We start from the raw sequence: 22,310 nt of genomic DNA, 5'->3' as shown, positions 1-22,310 counted from the left end.
ATCATTTGTCTGCTTGAAATTTGTTGTGAATAGGTGGAAATTTCTGGAATCCATCATGGGGATTTTATACTTGTTTTTGGTAGGTTTTCTTTTTTTTTTAGGTAGAATCTGCTTTATTTTGAGAAAACAATCTTGACTGAATAGTAGAAGTGAAGATATTGCAAAATAAATCTGAGATTAAAGTTTGCCTAAAGAATTAAAAATAATAATTTGGAGAGCTCATCTTGCTCTTTCTCACTTAAAGATACATATACACACAAAAAAAAAAAAATGCGGACAAAGAATGTTTACAGCTGGTGAAGACAAACAACTTGACCAATACTTAGATGATCAAATAAGAGAAATATTAAAAATTCAATTAATTTATATTTGACTTGCCTAAATGTTCAAAGTTAATCTGTTATTATTTTTTTTCAAGTGAATAGTGAAGTGCAACAAGGGAAGATTAGGCTATTATTACTTTATATTTTATTTTTCTTGCTGTGAAGTCATTATGAATACATTGTGAAAAGCCTTAAAATTAAAACTAATTGCAGCATCTCCATCCAAGAGAGCATGGTATTTTACTGAAGTTTACACAGGGGAGTGAAGTGGAGTGACGTAATAGGAGCTATTCTAGAAAACAAAAAATCTGGTGTAGAGAACCAGTCATCCGGTTGCCTATGTTTTGGTGGGGTTTGGGCTAGCTCTCTGCTGTTAACGAGGACTGAACACCCACTTGCAGTTTGAAATCATTGTGCACATTGCTGGGAAGAAGCTTTTAGTTCAGCTTTATACATCCCTATACTCCTGCATTGCTCCACGACTCACAGCAAAGTGCCATATTTGGAGAGAATTAAGGAGTTCGACTTCAAAAGCACAAGCCTGATCCAGATTAAAATGCTAATGCTGTACTTTATGGAATTGCCAGGACAGCAATGAGACTGTATATTACTGAGTGACCATGAAATCTTCTAACAGTCATCCTCCATCAAATCGCCCTTTAGCTCAACATTTTCTTTGAATTCCTTGTTAACATGTGTTGTTTGTATTAGGTGATTTCAAGAAGTCACAAACAAAAACCATGATTTTCTGACTGACTAGCAGAAAAATGATCACTGCTCTGTAAGCTTTCCTTATATGGAGGAAATATGTGGTTTTTTTTTCATTTTGGTTTGGTTTGGTTTGACAGAGGGATTTTCTTATGCATGTACTGTTTCTTAAAAATATCTCTTCAGTTTGCAAATCCAAAAGGTGACTTCATCAGTTTCTCAAAAGAAGATTAACTTATCCGGTGAATCAAATTCAAATTAATTCAAACAATTCAAAAAAGTTAAAAAATACAATTTGCTTATTTTTGGTTCTGTTTCTTAAGAATCGTAACAAATGAAAACCTGAAAAATACTATCAAAATCTTGGAATTTATCTTCATTAGCTTTTGATTTCAGATTTCATAGAATTTAAGACATTCATCAGTGTTCCAGTTAAAATGATTTATTTACAAAAACAGCAACAACAACAAAAAAAGAGGTACTATATTAGAAACAGGTTGGAGGAAATACCAGCCTAAGTACACTGATATTTAGGCTTTACTTATTCCTATTCATTCTGAGCAGTCAAAAATCACACTCGGATTTAGTGACACCTTGCAAGCAATCTTTAAATCTTACTTATTGCATCTGCCCATTTATTGGGTTGTTTGTTTTGTCTTTTTTTAATATATCTGACTGTTCTGGTTTAAACCCTGTCGTCAAGTTAGCCAACCAGTCCACTCCCTCTGCCTCCTGCCTTTCCCACCCCCCCCCCCCCCCGTCTTGGAGGGACGGGGAGCAGAATGAAAAGAATGTAACTCCCACGGGTTGAGATAAGAACAGTTTAGTAACTAAGGTATAACACAAATCACTACTGCTACCACCAATAATAATAATGGTAAGGGAAATAACAAGGGAACAGAATACAATACTACCTGTCTGTCCTGGGTTCAGCAGCAGCAGTCATTTTTCTCCTTCTTGGTAGCTTGTGCGGTGCTGTGTTTTGACTTTCAGCCTGGGAACAGTGCTGGCGATACCGATGTTTTTGGTTGTTGCTAAGTGATGTTTACCCTGAGCAAGGACTTTGTGAGGCTCATGCTCTGTCAGGGAGGAGGGGAAGCCGGGAGGAAGCAGAGACGGGGCGCCTGACCCAGGCTAGCCAAAGAGGTATTCCATACCACAGCACATCATGCCCGGGGTGGGGGGTAACTGGGAGTTACCCGGAAGGACACGAGCTTCTGGGTCGGACTCGTTTCTTGGCCAGTGGTATCGTATTCTCTTCCCTTCTTATTTTCTCTTATCATTGTTGTCATCGGTGGTAGCAGTGGTGATTTGTGTTGTACATTGGTTGCTGGACTGTTCTTGTCTCAACCCATGGGAGTTGCACTCTTTTGATCCTCCTCCCCGTACCTCCAGGAGCGGGGAAGGGGAGGGCCCCGGGGGGGGGCTCAATTGCCGTCAGCTCGGCACCACCCACTGGGAATGAGTGAAAAAGCTGTCTGGCTAGGGTTTAAACCACGACACCGTCAAAAACCCCAACTGAGCAGTGAGCCAGCCGTTCCGGGTAATTCTGAGTTACATCCTGGGCATGACATGCTGTGGTACGGAATACCTCTTTGGCTAGTTTGGGTCTGGCGTCCTGTTTCTGCTTCCTCCCGGCTTCCCCTCCTCCTTGGCAGAGCATGAGACTCACAGAGTCCTTGGTCAGACTACACATTTGAGTAGTAACTAAAAAAGTTGGTGTTATCGGCACTGTCCCCAGGCTGAAAGTCAAAAACACAGCACTGCACCAGCTACTAAGAAGGAGAAAAAATGACTACTACTGCTGAACCCAGGACACTGACTTCTATCCTTTCTTCCAAATGTGAGTACAGCACAGATACTCATTTTCTTAGCAGATCTGCATTTCATTTTGTGTAGGGCAGAAGTATATCTTCATGGTCTCTTATGGCTATGTTAAATGACAGTCACTGGTTAAATCTCCCAGGTTTGACAGCTTTACTTACCTCATCACAATAATTTAGTTTCAGTGCAGTTTCTTCTGTGTGTGTGAGTGCATGTGCATGTGTATGTCTGCATAAGCTAATTATGAGACAGCTAATTTAGAAAGATGGGCTTTAGAAGAGACGTTAACTTTTGTCTGCATTGCATTTTTTTATTGATCATCCACTCTCAGAATTACCAGTTCCAAGGGAAGAGAGCCACAAGATTATCTCTCTTTAGATCCCTTCCACTATGTTTCCTAATATCTGATAATTTCCAGCTCAGTGCTTTTTCACAGTGACTATATGAGATTGATGACTTCTATATTAATTGTATTTAACTATTGCTTGTGTAAACACTCAGTCTCCTGGTTTTTTTTTTTTCTTCTTTTTCTTTTCCAAAAGTATGTGAAGCCCTTCTCTGTTTTGCATTTGAACTCCATGTGCAGGATTTTGCATTTGGCTACCAGCATTTTATTATAGCATGATGATAAACCAGGTGTCATGTTCTCATTTTGTGTTCCTGGGGCTGAGCCACCTGCTTGGATTGCTGTCTCATGAGGAGCTCCACAGTATAACCACCTTTGTTTGTGCTGTCTGTGACTTTGCCAGCAATTAATGCCCAAGGCTTTTAGTGTGTCTTTAGCAAATGATACCTGAGTATCTAGGGGTGAAAAGGTAGTCTTGTAAGTTGCTAAAATATTCTTCTACCATGCAAAGCTGAAACTTTGCACATTCTGGTCAACTTTAGAAAAAAAAAAAAAGAGGAAAAAAAACCCAAACAACCAACCAAAAACACCCAAAACAAAACGGGAAAGCCTTTCAAGTCAGAAAATAAACATTCCATCCAACAATTTATTCCATTCAATAATTTAAAAAAAGTCCTTCTGGATTATCTGTGTTTCTATAATAAAAGTTCCAAGTAGAAGAAACCAAAGCCAATATTTATTACTTAGAAAATGTTGGCAGATACTACCCTGGCAATTTCAAAACTTTAAAAAACGTTCCTTACCAACAGTTACATTCCTTACAATAGTGTCTGTTTCAGTTCATTTGCTTTTTTTCAGCTGAAACAATTCCGTAAAACAGTCTGGACCAGCTCTGTAGTGGAATTCCTTTGCTTTTATTTATTTTTTTTAGTGTTGTATTTCACACCAAGGTTTATAATAGTTCTGTGATTCTATGGCTTCCTATTGCTTTGGTTCACTTTTTTCTTTTTTTTTTTCCCTGTACATTGTAAATAGTCAAATATATTGAAAAATTAAGGTGTTCTTTAAAATGTAGTGTTTCTCAAGCATGTGGTACTCACTGTCCAAATCCTTTAGAAATATTTGTGCAAAGAATAAAGTCAATGATCTAAAAGCTTATTGAAATCAATGAGAGTATTTCCATTAAATTCAATGGGCTTTGGTCCAAGCTTTTTGTAATTATAGGCTGACATTTTGAAAGCTGCCTAAGGGAGCTGGAAGCCTAATACTCATTAAAATTAACTGGGCATCTAGCTTTACTAGGGTGCTTTGGAACTCACTACTTCAGTTAGTATAAATGAGCGTCCTGTTTATGAGACTCAGTTAGTTACATTATATATTCAAGGATTCTATATGCATGTGTCTTATCTTCTATATCAAAGAAATGTTCTTTAGATTGTATTACTGGATTAAGGTTATTTTGCCACAGAAAAGTATTATCTAATTTAAGAAGAGAGATGTGTATATAAGAAATCATAGAATTAAGCAAAACTGATTTACACAGCAGCTTGCTTGCAAGCTTAACACTTTTTTTTTAAAGAAATGTCCTTAAATATTTGGAATTTATTTAAAATGATACTAGATCACTATGCTGAACAAATAATTGAATCCATAAATTACCAGACATGCTATCATTCTTCTATATACAGAAAAGAGTCTATGATATCCTTAGTACCCCTTGTTCTATCACTGCAGTCCCTAATGAAGAGTCCCTCCCCAGCATCCTTATAGGTCCCCTTCCAATACTGGAAGGCTGCTATGAGGTCTCCACGCAGCCTTCTCTTCTCCAGCCTGAACAGCCCCAACTTTCTCAGCCTGTCTTCATACAGGAGCTGCTCCAGTCCCCTATCATCCTCATGGACCTTCTCTGGACTTGTTCCAACAGTTCCATGTCCTTTTTATGTTGAGGACACCAGAACTGCACACAATACTCCAGGTGAGGTCTCACAAGAGCAGAGTAGAGGGGCAGGATCACCTCCTTTGACCTGCTGGTCACACTCCTTTTGATGCAGCCCAGGATACGGTTGGCTTTCTGGGCTGCGAGTGCACACTGCTGGCTCAAGTTCATTTTCTTATCAATCAACACCCCCAAGTCTTTCTCCACAGGGCTGCTCTGAATCTCTTCTTTGCCCAGCCTGTAGCTGTGTCTGGGATTGCCCCAACCCAGGTGTAGGACCTTGCACTTCACTTTATTGAACTCCATGAGGTTGGCATTGGCCCATCTCTCAAGTGTGTCGTGGTCCCTCTGAATGACATCCTTTCCCTCAGAGTATCAGCCGAACCATATAGCTTAGTGTCATTGACAAGTTTGCTGAGGGCACACTCAGTCATCATTCAGTCAACAGCATTGTATACAGAATACTACTGCTACCAACCAGAAAGAGCACAAACTGGTCAGATGCAAGCAGATCAATTATTTAAACTCATCTTATGTACAAATTAAAATGAAATAGAAAACATTTGCAATTATATTTGGGATGAGAACAAAGAGGCTTCATAAACAGGTAGTCAGTTGAAACTAGTCAGCTGGCTCCTGGAACTGTGAAGTTTTTTTTCAAGTGGAATTATGTTCCTGCTTCAAACAAACAGCAATCTCCTGCTTCTCTCCTAGAGGTTGCTTTGAATACTGCCAAATGAATGGTGATACAATCAGATTCCAAGAGGAAGAATAGCTATTGCATTTTTTTATTACCATCCTGTTATGTTTCTTACTGGTCACTTTCTGTTTTCTGCTTTCGAGGCAACTCTTGGTCTGCCCTCTTGGTAGAAGAAAGGGAGCAATTATTTAATTGCAAATTCAAATACATATATATATAAAGAAAAAGAAAGAAAAGAAAGGAAAGCTATTTCGTACAGTATAGAAAGGCCAAAGCAAGTCAGAAAATGTCACTCAGTAAAGCAACAGTAAAAACCCAGAAAACACCTAATTAAACTGAAACAGACTGAAGTGCAATTAGCAATGTCTTTACTGAGTTCTTTTATGACAGTACTTAACATCAAACATAAACTTCTGCTACTGAGTAGTTGTCTATATGTGCAATTTTCTCAGTGTTAGTGTGAGTAACAGACATAAAATGTACACATTCATGTCAGTCCAACATCAATATCCTTGTAGGTTTAGAGCAGGTAATTGTTTAGATCTCTATATCTTTCTGAAATTCCTCTTGAAATACAAAATGTTATTTCTAACCTTGTGCTTGAGACCATTCCTTCGTTAGGAATCATGAAGCTTCTCAGAGTCACTTGATTAGCAAATTTCATCAGCATTTTCTTATTTGTAAGCCAAGCTAACAGCTGAAAATCCTAGTATCAACCTCAAGACTGATCATGCATTTCACTGTAGCTCCTCTGTACCATACTGTTGTCATTGATCCTTCAGCTTCTTATTTATCTAATTCTCAGTTCTTATCCTAATCATCATCTTCTCTAGTTTAACCAATAATTTCCTATTAAGCATCAAATGTTTTCCTAGCTTCCAGATAGATTAGATCTAGATTAGACCTATTTCCCTTGCCTAGAAAAGCAATTATCTCCTCGGTAAAGGGTATCAGGTTAGTCTGCCAGAATCTGTCTTTGTCAAAACCAGGTTGTGTTTTATTACATTTTCTCTCTACCTCTGTGCCTTCTTTCTTTCCTGTTGTAAAATATTGTTCAGACCAGTCTGACAGAGTCACAGTTGTAATATGTGTAGCATTCAGATTATTTTGCTGTTGTGTGGTATTTCCTGAACCTTGATGGATTTCATACCTCTACTAGAGGAGCTGCAATACTGTGCCAGAACTTCATGGTTCCAACATAGTGAAAATCTGTCTCAGTTTTCTTACATGAAGTACTTGATGTTTTTTCTCCATATCAAATGATAATTTTTATCACATATCTTCCCTGTAAGCTTACTGAAAATTAAACTTCAGCATAAGGCCACACATGGACCTTTCTTTATCCTTATTCTGTCTTCATCTCAGTTCTTTTTTATTTGGAGAGGTAAAAATATGTCCTTTCTTTTTTTTTTTTTAAATTCTTCCTTATCCTAAAAGGACTAAACTTTGAACCATAACCTTCTAATCAGCTCCGTTTTCAATTCCTTTGGGCTTCCTATTTATTTTGGTTGTTCCCAGTGCTTATTTAATTAGATATGCATTCACTTATATTTATTTTACATTAGTTCCACATGGTTTCTGTACCTTTGGTTTGGGGGTTTTTATTGGGTTGTTTCTTTGGTTTTTGGTCGTTTGGGGTTTGGGTTTTTGTTGTTGGGTTTTTATTTTAATATTCAGATTCTTTCTACAGTGAACTGTGGATGAGAAACTAAGTAAGTTTCTCATTCTGCTTAATTTGACTAAATAGAATTTTTTTCTGTTGAAGTCTTCACTTTGAATCAGAAGCTTTAAAGACTGGTTTGTCGGTTTCCTTAAATTTAATTTAAAGTGAATTATCTCATGATACTTCTTTCCAAGGTTATTTTCTACAGCTCTGGTTTTTTTTATGCAACATACTTGCTTCTTACCAAAGTCAAATAAACATAATCAGCAACAAAAAAGTATGGTTCTATTCAACATAAAAATTTGTTGGTTACTGAGTCCAAGACCATACAAATCCCGATTTCTTTTTAGCATTTGTTCTCTAGCACATATATGGGGAATTAACATCACTCCTAGTGACAGAATTTCTACTAGTATTTCCAGATGTCTTTATGTATGCAAATAGAATCTTGCAATTCCACATTGGACCCCATTCGCTATTCCCCATCACCCCCCCCACCCCCCCCATGCCCCCCTTCAACACAGGTAATATTTTTCTCCATCATTTTAAAATATCAAACTCACAATCAATGCTATTCCTTCTCCCTTCTTTAAAGTAACTGCATTCTAAAGGTGCAACATTACTCTCACAGTCTTACTCTATGTTTCTATGTGAAAAAAAGAAAAAGCTTTTGAAGAAAAGCTCTTGAGAGCTTTTGTACCTCTCATGTTTTCTTCTTCTCTGTGTTCTCATTATTTTTTTACTGTCCAGCTTGACACTCTGCATCAGTATTGTAGGCTTCCTCAAGCTTTCTGAATTTCTTATGTTGGAATTTAAACATTTCACTTGTTTGTAGAGATATCCAATAATTTGGTTGTAAAACATTTAATTTTAACTATTTGACAAATACTCTTATTTTTAGTAATCACAATTAGTTAATTAATTGCCAATTGCATTATTAGGGTTTTTTAGAGATGAATAGCAGTTTTCTCATCTTATTATTCTTTCATCTCTAGTGTTCCTTTATCCATATTTTTGCTTTCTTTTTCACCTTACTCATGTTTTTCTTTATTAAAACTTCAAGATTCTCCAATGCGTTTTAGTCTCATGATCTTGTTCTCACTTAAATTGGTCATAACTGAAGAAAGTCTATGCCAGCAGAAAAAAACAATCCGCCAAGAGGATATTTTCCAAATAACAAACTTATCTAAACTTTCTTTCTAGCACCACCTTAGAGTCCTCCACTAATTCACTGGTCTTTGTTACTCATGTAATTTCTTTATGTGTGTGTGTGTGTTTTGTTCGAATGGTTTTGTTTGGGTTTTTTATTTGTTGGTTTTGTTTTTTTTTTTGTTTTGTTTTTTTTTGCTTATGTTTGTTTTGTTTTTATTAAGAGTCCTGAAGAATATAACCCAAGATCACATAGTTTAGTATTTTCTCTGTCTTGGAATAATTATCTTGTACCTGTTGTAGCTGAACTGTAGTAATGCTGTTTGTGGCCTCAAATTCTGTGGCATTTGGGATTTCGTGGCTATATGGGCTGTAAGATTAAAGCAGTGTAGCCAGAAGAAAAAGGAAGGAAAGGAGATAGGGACCTCATGCATACCACCATACATAAAGTACCTATAAAATACATGATTAAGTTCTAGGTGAAGATAAAGACAAGCTGTGAAATATCATTGCTTCAAATTTAGGGCATTCTCTGTAGAGAATAAAAACTTCTTTGGACTGGAAACAGACGTGTACACCCCAAAGAATGCAAAATCACCTCTAGCTCCCCAATTTCTGCTCTTTGATCTTCTCTAAATTGAACAACCACATACATCAACACCAATTTTTAAAAATTCAAAATAAAACACTTGACATTTTCACTTCTAGGAAGGAGATGAAATAAGAGAATCAGCTATATCTTAGCCACTTTATTTGGTATGTTTTGGAGTCATTGTACAAGAGAACCTAAAGACTATTAAAACTGACTTCTGAGTTCTTCAAAGTTTTATATTATGTTAGTCCAACATCCTTTCTGTGCCCAGCACAAACAGGAAAAGGACTTGGTGGATTGAGTTTCCTTCAAAAATTGAATTTTAGTTGTCCTTAAGACAGGCAAAACTGGCACTGTTCGGCTCCTGCTGTATTCTTCTATTACCTTCAGCTGTCGCTGAGGGAGTTCAAAAGTACTTCTGCAAAGCAGACCACATTCTCAAGTTAAGCAATGGGAAACTGGGAAACACATATCTTGTGGCCACCTGTGAAAAGTTAGCAGAAGTCTACTCTGTTCTCCAAGGTGGCACTGACTGAATTAATCATTAAAACTTTCTTTTCTTTGCCCCCTTACAGTTTTTGCTTTGACCACTATATACGAATTTCTGCTGTAAAATGGGATTTCCAGGCCACAACAGTTGCCTGTACTATACAACTTTCTTTCAGCCCCAGAAGTGTCCCATCTCAACTACTAATGAGGTATGTGTCCTGAAGGAAAAACGTCATGCTATTATGTGTTTATTTTTTTCTAAGTATGCACCTATAGGGATTGTACAGTTAAAGTTGCTCCAGCAGTTTTTACTCAAGTATTACCAAATTTGGATTTATAACATGACTACCTGAAATATGCCACCAGAAGTCTCTCACACATGTATTAATAATTCTGATACCTATGAATGGAAGTACTGAATTATTATATAGACTACCAATAACTTGAGCTAATACAGTAATGGAGTGGTTTAGGAGTGCTGGGGTACTTTCCAAGTTTAAGAAGGCAGTATGTTTCTACTGTAACAGATTTTCCTGACAATTCCTCAAAGACTTTACTTGCTGATATTATTCTATTCCAAAGGCTAGGGTTTTCATCTAACTCCCATTATCTCTATCATATCACTTACAATCTTTATTCCTTATATATCTCTGACATATTGCCCATTACATATCACATCTTTCCCCCTCCTTTTACATTATAGCTTTTTTTACATTACCCACTCTCCAAGTGCCTGATCCCTTTGACACTTTCTCACCACACCTTTTCCCACAGCTCCATCTTTTGCCCCTATACGGCTGAAATAGCTGTTCATGGTACTGAGCTCAATAAACTGCATACTTTCTCTTCTTATACCTCTAGCTTTAAAATATAATAAAGCTGCATATGCAAGAAAAATATTATGTAGTGTCCTGGGTTCAGCAGTAGCAGTCATTTTCCTCCTTCTTGGTAGCTGGTGCAGTGTTGTCTTTTGACTTTCGGCTCGGGAACAGAGCTGATAACAAGGATGTTTTGGGTTGGCCAAGGACTTTGTGAGCCTCATGCCCTGCCAGGGAGGAGGGGAAGCTGGGAGGAAGCAGAGACAGGACACCTGACCCAAACTAGCCAAAGAGGTATTCCATACCACAGCACGTCATGCCCGGGGTGGCGGGGTAACTGGGAGTGCCCCGGAAGGGCTGATAGACTGCGGGGTTGGAGGAGGTATGGGTTGGGGCTTGGTCGGGCTGGGGGGGGCGAGTTATCGGTTGACTGGTGGTGAGGTGTTGTATTCTCTTCCCTTGTTATTTCCTTTATCATTGTTATTACTGGTGGTAGCAGTAGTGATTTGTGTTATACCTTAGTTACTAAACTGTTCTTATCTCAACCTGTGGGAGTTGCATTCTTTTTGATTCTCCTCTCCATCCCTCCAGGAGTAGGGGGAGGGAAAGAAGGGGGTGAGTGAGTGAACGAGTTACCTGACTGAGTTTAAACCATGACATGTAGCCATAAGCTGAACCCCCCCACTCCTTCCTTAACTAATATTCTGTGCTTAAGACATAAGAAATCTCTGCTGTGCCTGAATATTTTTTTCTTCAAAACTTCATAATTTGCAGTGGCAACAAAAGCCAAACTTCAGTTTTCATCCCACATTCTTATCCCCAGCTGCCAAATATCAGTCTGCAGCTTCAAATTATATTAACTATTCAAATAACTTCTTCATCAGCTGCTTCCCTCCCCCTTCCTTTCTTATTTATTATCATAAATGAAACAACATACTTCTTGCCTTATTCTCAGAAATGACTGCATTGTTTTGGCAAAAAACGGTTTCTAACACATGTTGTTAACCACCTTTGAGCAGACACTAAGGAACATTCAAGCCCAAATGTCTAGCAACTGGCAAATTGGAAAGTGCTAAAATCAGCATTTTATAACGGAAAGTGTCAGGAATTAGTAATAAGCACAGCTACCAACCCATTTTTGGCCTTCACCAGTTTATTCAGCATAAGCCAAGTAGCACAAAGTACCTGGCAGAAGCAGTCAGCTCCGCAGAGGCTTTAGCTTTCACAGGTGACATGCTGCTGGTGCAGATGTGGTTGCTGCAGTTGCAGTTTGAGTGCCTCTCACGTTACTTGTGAAAATCCTGCAGTCTTACACAGAATATTCACACTTCAAGTTTCTTTACACTCGAGTAGCATCAAAATCAAGTCCCAGCCAACAGGTCTAGAATCAGAAAATTATTTATTTATACCATTTTTATTAGGCATTTACCTTGTTCATAAAATCTGATTTGTTTTTATCTTAGGTATATACATAATATCACCCAGTACCTCTGTTATTAAGGTGTGATGTTTGCATTTAAAACTTCAGTTTTCGTTTTCACAGAATATATTTTGGAAAATGGGAAAAGGGCTTGTTTTTTAAGCAAATTTAACAACTTAGCAAATTACTACTAATGAACAAGTTATATCACTTAACACATTTAAACTAATTTTCTCTATTTAAACAAATCTAGCATAATCTTTTGGAAAAATTTTGGTAGATAACTTCACAAATTGTCTTCAACCATAATTGGTAGATATTTTCAATTGGACTCATTAGAGCTCTGTGAAAAAATACTACTGAGATTAAGCAAACTGGAGTTGAAATATGGTAAAGTCAGTGATTTGTACTGTAAGAAGAATTTAAATAAACAGAGCTGTAAACAAAACAAAACCTCCATATCAATAAGAAAAAGAAAACAAAGCATGAATACATAGGTATGTTTATCTTCCCATTAGTGAGTGTAGTGTTTAATATATTGCGCATAAAAGTTATTACCAAAGGGTTTAAAAGTAAGATTAGGGAGTGCAAAGCAATTATAGGCCTTTTGGTCTGTGAATCCTAGAATACTGCTTATAACAAGTGGCAAAGTATGAATGTAGAAGACATAGGAATTTTCTGTTCTGGAAAAGCTATTTTAATTCCCTGTATTATGCCATGATATCGTTTAAATTTGATCCCTTTGGAACATCTTCCATTTAATTCTGGAAAGAATAATTAAAAAAAAAAACAACAAACCAACCCACAAAACTCAGCCTTCCAGTACCTTTGGGGGTGGGAATCTAGATGGAAAAAGGAATGAATAATTTATCTCCTTACATGAAATTTTATCCCATCCAAAATCATTACACATAGAAGATGGTGTGAATTTTTAGGGCTTTACAGAATTGGTATAATATATGCAGTTAAAGCTTTGTTAGCCACACGTTGTATAAAAATTGTTATCAATTGATTAAAAATGCACATTAGTGTGCATAACTTTAATTTTGTATTCATATAGTGAAGCTGCAAAATGGTGTAGATGAAAAAGGACTCAGAAATTATATTACACATTTAATATTGCCCTTGTTTTACCACATATTATGAACGATTTGGACCAGATATAGATACAGTGTTGTCTCTCCTCACACTGGGCCAAACTGGTGGTGGTCTAAGACAATGCAACAATGACCAGATATTTCCTTAGGAGTAGGCTGATTCTTGCCTTAATGACAGGGAGAAAGTTCACTGCAAATAAGGGAACTGTGATTCACTGCTTTCCCTTGCAAAGCACAGGAGCTTTCCCACTCTCCTGCGTTTACCCTAAGCACCTAAATTCATGTCTTAACTCGTATCCCTAACTCATGTGAAGTTCCCATTGAAGTCTGTGGGAATTTTGAACATGTAAGAAATAGCACACATCTTTAACTTCATCAAGGTTTCTGATGATTGAATATTCTAAATTTCCCTTTCCACTATTCACAGATCTGAAGATTAGTTTCCTTATTTCTCTTAATTTTTCTGTGGTGGGGAATTGTTACCCTTCATATCACCTATGCAGACGAACTTTCTTTTTCCTGATCCTATCTACCAGTTGCATGTTTTAACCAATATGAAACAGAGAGAGCAGTGCATGGCAGTCGGTTGTCAGGCTTTTCCTGTTGCAGTATGTCACTTTCAACATTTTACTTGGCTGACATAATGGACTTTTCATCTCTTCTTTAAATGCGAATTGTGTTCACATAGATAGAATTTTCTTCACATTCTCTCTTTAGCAGAAAAGTAAAATATAGTAAATAAACTATCCCCTCCTCTTTTCCTTAAATAGTAAGTTGCTACTGCAAGGAAGTGTTTCATTTTGTCTTAAATTAGACCAGAATAGGATGAAAATATTATCTTGTCTTTCTTTAAACAGCGACTCAAAGGGCTTTTCAGATCGTAGTGGTGGCGACAGTGGTGATGGAAACTGCTTAGCAGCAGCTCACAAAGAATTGTAGTTAATTTCTGAGAGAAAATCATGAACTAAAATTAGGGTAACTTCATTAAGAAAAAAAGGCACTAGGAAGTGAAAGAATTGCTGCATTACTCACATTCTTTTAGACAATCATAGTCATGGGACAAAGTAACTCTTATGAAACATTTGGTCTGAAGGCTGAAAATTACTCTTCTTCTTCATGGGGTTTATAGAGAATATAGCTGCTACCACAATATAATGATTTTGATGCACAGGTATAAAAAGGTGTTCTGCACCTAGTATGTTATGGAATAACAAATGAATCTGAGCAAGTGGCAGACTGAAGTTCCAAAAGTACCTCCTCTACCACATCACTATGGACATCTGAATGCCTCTTGCAACAGTGTCCCTAATATCTCCACCCAGAAAAAAAGCCTTTCTTCAAGATGAATACTTGCTGCCTAGAAGAGGAGCCTCTGCTGCCTTTGATGAACAGCAGCAAGGAGCATGGTGCTTATGGAAAACATTGTCTTAGAATCATAGAATTGAATCACAGAATAGTTAAGGTTAGAAAGGACCTTAACATCATCTAGTTCCAACCCCCCTGCCATGGGCAGGGACACCTCACACTAAACCATCTCGCCCAAGATTCTGTCCATCCTAGTCTTGAACACCACCGGGGATGGAGCATTCACAACTTCCCTGGACATCCCATTCCAGTGCCTCACCACCCTTACAGTAAAGAACTTCTTCCTTATATCCAATCTAAACTTCTCCTGTTTAAGTTTTAACCCGTTACCCCTTGTCCTGTCACTACAGTCCCTAATGAAGACTCCCTCCCCAACATTCTTATAAGCCCCCTTCTCCATGCAGCCTTTTCTTCTCCAGGCTGAACAGCCCCAACTTTCTCAGCTGGGTTCATATGGGAGGTGCTCCAGTCCCCTAATCATCCTCATGCCCCTCGTCTGGACTTGTTCCAACAGCACCATGTCCTTGTTAGGTTGAGGACAGCAGAACTGAACACAATACGGTTGGCTTTCTGGGCTGTAAGTGCACACTGCCGGCTCATATTCATTTTCTCATCCACCAGCACCCCCAAGGCCTTCTCCACAGGGCTGCTCTGAGGCTCTTCCCTGCCCAACCTGTAGCTGTGCCTGGGATTGCTCTGACCCAGGTGTAGGACCTTGCATTTGTCATGGTTGAACTTCATGAGGTTGGCATCAGCCCACCTCACAAGCGTGTCAAGGTCCCTCTGGATGGCATTCCTTCCCTCCAGCGTATCAACTGAACCACACAGCTTGGTGTCATCAGCAAACTTGCTGAGGGCACACTAAATCCCACTGTCCATGTCAGCGACGAAGATGTTGAACAAGACCGGTCCCAACACCGATCCCTGAGGGACGCCACTCGTTACAGGTCTCCAGATGGACATTGAGCCATTGACCACAACTCTTTGTGTGTGGCCATCCATCCAGTTCTTTATCCACCGAGTGGTCCATCTATCAAATTGATGTCTCTCCAATTTAGTGACAAGGATGTCTTGTGGGACAGCGTCGAATGCTTTGCACAAGTCCAGGTAGATGACCAGTCTTTCCTTCTTTGCTTTGCAGCAGCTGTTCCATTTGCTCTGGGTGAAACCTTCCTTCTTGATGCTGGAGAGGTGAATTTTGGAAGGGGAAAGAGAAAGAGGGAAGAGGGAGTTCCACCATGGCTGGACAAGGTGGGTACTTTTACAAGTAAATGGAGTAATTTTATGTTAAGTGGCATTTCTTTATGTGAGATGAATAGTTCACAGGCCACTTAGATGTAAATGTTAGAGCACTTGTAAATGTGTGCATTTACAGTTGAGATGAAAATTAAATGAGCTGCTAGTTTTGGCACAAAGACAGAATGTGTGTGTTTGCAAAGCAATCTCAACACCAACAACTTCTTAAATGCAACTTTGTTTTATGACATTGAAAAAGCTTGATACATTGTTTTTCCTGACTGTTTAACTGGGGTCTACAATGAAGAACTTTCTCTGGTATCATAATCTTTTTTTCAATTATGGCGTGGTTTGTATCTGACCAATCTAACCATGCCAAGCACAAGGTCCTACACATGGGTCGGAGCAATCCCAGGCACATCTACAGGTTGGGCAGAAAAGAGATTCAGAGCAGCCCTGCAGAGAAAGACCTGGGGGACGTTGGTTGATGAGAAAATGAACATGAGGGCCAGCTGCAGTGTGCTCTCCCACCCCAGAAAGCCAACTGTATCCTGGGCTGCATCAAAAGGAGTGTGACCAGCAGGTCGAAGGAGGTGATAGGCTGAGAAAGTTGGGGCTGTTCAGTATGGAGAAGAGAAGGTTGCCTGGAGACCTCATAGCAGCCTTCCAGTATCTGAAGGGGGCTTATAAGAATGCCGGGGAGGGACTCTTCATAAGGGACTGTAGTGATAGGACAAGGGGTAATGGGTTAAAACTTAAACAGGAGAAGTTTAGATTGGATATAAGGAAGTTCTTTACTGTAAGGGTGATGAGGCACTGGAATGGGGGGGGGGGGGGGGGGGGGGGGGGGCATTGCCCAGGGATGCTGTGAATGCTCCATCTCCGGTGGTGTTCAAGACCAGGTTGGACAGAGCCTTGGGTGACGTGGTTTAGTGTGAGGTGTCCCTGACTATGGCAGGGGGGTTGGAACGAGATGATCTTAAGGTCCTTTCCAACCCTAACTATTCTATGATTCTATGATAATCCTAAACACAGTGAGAACTGGGGCAATAACGGAAAGTAGCTTATGAAGGCCAGGGTTTTATAGTCCAGGGAACTTGGACCAGAACACACATCAGACAAGCTTAGAAATTCACATGGAAAAAGTTTAATGTTTTCCACTGAGTATATTGGGTTATATCTTTCTTTCTGTTCTAGATGCACATATTTTATATTGTTTGTACTGCAAATGTACATTCATGATTGAACTCCAGCATTACTCAGCCTTAGGTATTATTTCAATTCTTTGAGTGAATTCTGCTCAGGCTCATCTGCATTTGTTCCAGACAACAGCAGATATATTTTGGCGTAAATGAAAAGTGTTTCTAGATAAGTATTAGTTTATAAGTCCATGGTAACTGGACCTTGTTTCTTTTAGTACATCCTCATTTTCTCTACTGTCTCTGAGAGCGTGGTTGATTAGATCCTTTGGGTGAATGCTTTTGGAGACTGGTTAGTTTTTCGTAAATCCATGCTGGTGACAGATACTGCAATTAATTGGCAGCTTTGCTTATTAATAGTGTACTCTTACAAAAAAAAACAAAAAAAAACAACAAAGGTGTTCAGAATACTGAACAGGACTTAAAGATATGCTTTTGAGAAGTGTGCAACCAAATGCAAGAAAAAAAATCCAGTTTTTCTCATTGCTAAATGTCCAAGCAAATCACAAAGTTTAAAGTCATGCAGAATACTATGTGAATAACTGATAGAATTTTCTCTTTTAATTTATCATCTTGTTCAAAGCTATGAAAAGGTAATTTCATTAAAAGTCCAATGATTACTTAAAATCTGAAGAGAAGATGGAATGTCATGTAGAACATGAATAAAGTTCAGGAACAAATGGGACAAAAATAACAAGAAAAAATGTTTAATTGATTGTTCATTTGTTAATGCATGAAATGTATTCAGAGACGATAATAAAATTTTCACTATCTCAGATGGACAGCACTAGCAGAAGAATTAATGATATTGCACATGGCTTCAGAAAATTACTATATTGAGCTAAAATAGTTATAGCTCAATATTTTAGTTGCTTAGTGACCTGATTGATTTTCAAAGTAAGAAAACAAGCACTGTGTTGTGTGTTATGTTGTAGTGAAATGTGTACATGAAGAATTACCATAGCTGCCTGGTATGCGCAGTTCAGCCAAATTCTTCAATAATTATCCTTGTAGTGAACAGGAAACCAACATCATTATTATAATGAACTACAGAGATCATAGGATTTTTTGCACTAGCTCTTACAGTGATGAATACTGTCTACAGTGCTGTTAGAGAGACTTCCTGATTCCAATGTAAGAATAGCATGTTAAACAGTTAAACAGTTAAAAACGAAGTCATTGAAAAATTAAAATACTAGTGTATTGCCAAATAATTAAACATCTATATCAAAGCACTGAAAAGTGTTTCTACTTTTATACTCACTGCCACAATATTTTGAAAAGTTAGTATAATTCTGCGTGAGGATTTGGAGAATTTCTAAGGAGCTTATCTTAGAAATACATAACAAAAGGTTAACATTTGCTATAGTAAATGAACTAAAATTCTAAAATGTGAAAATCTGAAATGCAAGAGATGCCCAGAGGCTGAAGAGGAATGATAGGCCAGTAGGAGGGTACCTGAAAAGCAGCACAAAGGAATTCCAGCCACTACAGCCAAACATATTAAGAATCCAAACGGTTCCATGATTCTATAACTCTATGAAATAAAGATCCATAAAGCAAGTTTACCACTGATTCTTTAATCATTCTGTTATAAAGGCTGTGCAAAGCTTGGTAATGAAATCAGAATTTGATCATATTTGCTGGGACTTGTGAATTTTCTGACTTTGTCTGGAATTACTTCAATTATGATCAAGGAGGAAAATTATAGAAGCCTTTTAATACTTTTTTCTCTCCTTCAAAGCCCTTTCTCCCTCCTCCAAGCCCTTTATCACAAGGAGAAGAAAAATATCAGCTGATTGGTCCAAGAGTCATGGGGTGCTTTCACATGGGGGGGGTTGGCAAGGTCTTTAAGCCCATTTTACTGGGTGTTTGTTGGTTCTCATTAAGGGCTATGAAGCCAACATTCCTGTCATGCCTTGCAGGGCTCAAACTGTGCTTAGGCTGCAAGTCTCAGCGTTGCCCTCAGCATTGTAGTTGCAGTCCAATCTATGGTATAGGTATCTATGTTCTGCTTTCAGATTCCAGAATTTTGTTTACCTGGGTAGGTTTTAATCTCAACCATACACCCTTTCCTATAAAAGCACAGGGTTTATTAAGCCTAAGATAGAAATGCCAGCCAGAAAATGACCGGTTGTTTTGTTGTCAGTTGTTTGTGCACACTAGTTAGTGAGCATACCTTAACAGTCTAACCTATTTTCTATAATTCTAAATTCAGAAAAGTGCATTATGGTTGAAGTTCTTCAGTGCAGCACATAACGCTGTAATGACTTTTAGGAACACTTAAATCCATATTTAAAAGATTTATTGTTCTTAAAAATGGATGACAGATGTGGAAATGAGAGATACATTTATCATGATGAATTCTTGTGGTGGAACCAAGTTAGCTTTCATCAATTACTTCATGATATTTTATTACACCATTGATCGGAAATCTGATTTTTGTACCTTGACATAAAATGAGGCTTGAAATATGTTTTCAATATTACCTATCTATAAATTCCATTCCACTGGCCTTATTTTGATTGTGGTAAGACCATTTTGGTGTTTTAATTAATATAAAATTATAGACTGCTTTCTCATTTTATTTTTATTTCCTCCAGCAATTCAGAACAATGATGGATGGTCGTTTCAGGATGCCTTCTGTATTCTGAACTGTAAATAATGTTTTCCAGTGACTCGGAGATTAAAATTTGGTTTACAGTGTTTTACTTGGAAGACTAGGCAAGCATATTATTACATTTTTTCTGAAAAACTAAAACAAGAAATTAGCCTATTTCATGTTCATATTGAATAGACAAAACCATTCCTTAGTTTCAAGACTGTGTCTTAGACCTTTCATGGTGTCTAAGATAAAACAGAGATTAGATTCCAGAACATATAGTACCTGTATTCAGAAAATGTATTCATAACATTTAGAACACATATATAATAATATAGGCATATAAGAAAACCCAAGAGAGTTTGCCAGCAGAACTTCAGAAAAATGTACCTAGGTAGGGTTGGTGCTAGCTAGCTTTCAGACTGTCTGTTCCTATTTGCTGTGTCTTCCCTCAGGTATTTGAGCACAACTGCGTGTAGACATGTTTCTTGTTTACTAGTGGAATGTTTTGAACATAAAGCTCTGAACATGACAGACCATTTCCATAACAGGAATCCCCTTGGCTGAGATTCAGCTTTTGTGCCTCAGTTTCCTCTGACATTAAATGGAGATAGTGACTGCTTCATAAAGCTTAGATAGGTGCGTTAAGTTACTATAACTTAATGGTATTTTTCATTAATAGTAGCAAGAGCAGGATAACAAGAGTTCATTAAATTCACCATGCTTTGGGTTATTTTATGGAGATTTGAAACAGCCCCCAAAGATGTGCAGACAGTCTTATGTTTAGAAACACCTAACACATTTAAAATATAGATTTATAGTCTGACCCATGGTTAGTAAGGTCTAATATCAGCTTTTACAAAATTGGCTTTATTGGGCAGAAATACCACATCACATAGTGTTCCAGCCCACTTTCACAAACTCTTCCCTGGTAAGCTCAACTGCTCTTATACTGACAAAGAAAAGGACCCATCTTCCCTCTGCAATGAATTCCTGTTTCACACACTTGGCATCCCTATCCATTTTGAATTAGTAATCAAATTTGAATGCCGTTATCCCAGAAATCAAGACAAAATGATGTGTCCATGAACAGGCAAAAATTAATTTTGTGAAAGTAAGTAGTTCATTTTCTAATGGAGCTGAGACTGAAGAATGCTTCTAGGCAGACTCAGAGAAGTCAATTTGCGAATACTGGAAAAGAGACTGGGAGAGGTGATGAGGCATTTGTCATGATTTAATACTAACCTAACACTAACTAATAAAAAGTAAGATAAACAAAGAGAATCAGAGAGAAAACAAAATAAAGCAAACCAAAGTGAAGTAAAACAAAAAGCATAACAAAACAAGAAAACACAACAGCAGTGATGCAATTGCTCACCAACCACCGACAGATGATACCCAGCAGTGACTGGCCCCTTCCAGGTAACTCTCCCAGTTTCCATACTGGGCATGATGTGGTATGGTATGGAATACACCTTTGGTTAGCTTGGGTCAGGTGTCACCTCTGCTTCCTTCTGGCTTCTTATGGAGCTCCTCACTGGCAGAGCATGAGAGACTGAAAAGTTCTTGATCAGGATAAGTGCTGCTTGGCAATAACCAATGCGTTAGTGTGTTATCAATGTTATTCTCAACCTAAATGCAAAACACAGTGCTGTAGCAGCTATTAGGAAGAAAATTAACTCTATCCCAGCTAAAACAAAGTCAGCCTTGAAGCTTGATGAGCAGTGAAAGAAGTGTTGGGATTTTGAACACTGAGACAGAGCTTGGGAGAGGTCTGTGTTTAGAGGAAATGAAGGCACAATAACCTCCTTACATGATTCTTGCTAAGCTGGTCTGATCTGTAGGTACAAGGCCTCTTTCCTGAATCTACATGCCTTTCCAACACTACGTAGAAATTATCCTGCTTTCTCTTATCCTTGAACCCAGATTTCTGCCTTACAGGCAGAAAAGCCAAGTTAGGTTAAATGCCAAGCACCAAGCTGGATATTGGGTGTGGAATCAGACTGTGATTCTGCTGTGATTGAGGAAGATGAGCAGAATAGCACTGATTGCTGTTGCTAAGGAAAAGCAACACCCTTTGGCCACATAACCCTTCTACTTCCCCACTATTTATGTCTGTCTGTTTTCAGATTACCTAGTCTTTTTATATTTTTGCATCACAAAAATAAGTGGTTGGGATGCATGATGCCTCCCCCATGATTTGTTGTGTTAAGCAAACAACTATTTTTGCTATGTTTAAGGACAGCTCTATTTCCAGGTGCTGAAGTCACAGCTCTGTTCCTGACAATTTGGACAGACTGAAAAGGGGCTGAGAAATTACAAAAGCAGTCAAAGGCTCAAGCAATTACAGTCTTCAAAGTGCTTCTTCTATCTCAGTGAACAACTTGAGATTTTTAAGAGTGTATTCATTTTACAGTGGAGGGAAAAGGCCAGTCTGGTGACTCCGTGTTTTCTTAATTTAAATCACTAGGTTTTCCCTCAGTAATTCAAAACAGAGATTAAGGATTGCAGGAAAAATTCTTAAAAACTGTAGCACTCTGCAGTAACAACAGCAAAAATAATAGAAAACTGATTTTCAATTATAGTTTCATCTTAACATGTTTCCTTCTAATGGTATTAAAATCTAGCTAAATATAGCTTATTTGATATTGCATGTCTACAAAAACACACTTATCTGCAATTTTGACTTTAGGCCTTCTTTGCCCCAGGCATGCCCAACCTTCAAGAATGAAAAGTTAGTTCCATGAAAAGTAAGGCTAGAGAACTTTGGAGCATTCTGATTTTACATTTCCTAGCATTTGATTAAAGTTGCAGAAGTTCTTGCTGAGCAATGGTTGATTCAT

The sequence above is a fragment of the Pezoporus wallicus genome, unplaced genomic scaffold (genome assembly GCF_028554395.1).
Source record: "Pezoporus wallicus isolate ANWC-B61680 ecotype Strahan unplaced genomic scaffold, APGP_CSIRO_Pwel_v1 contig_5552, whole genome shotgun sequence".
In the NCBI taxonomy this organism is placed as follows: Eukaryota; Metazoa; Chordata; class Aves; order Psittaciformes; family Psittacidae; genus Pezoporus; species Pezoporus wallicus.
The sequence above is the reverse complement of the archived record's forward strand: the minus strand, read 5'-3'. Positions refer to the sequence as shown.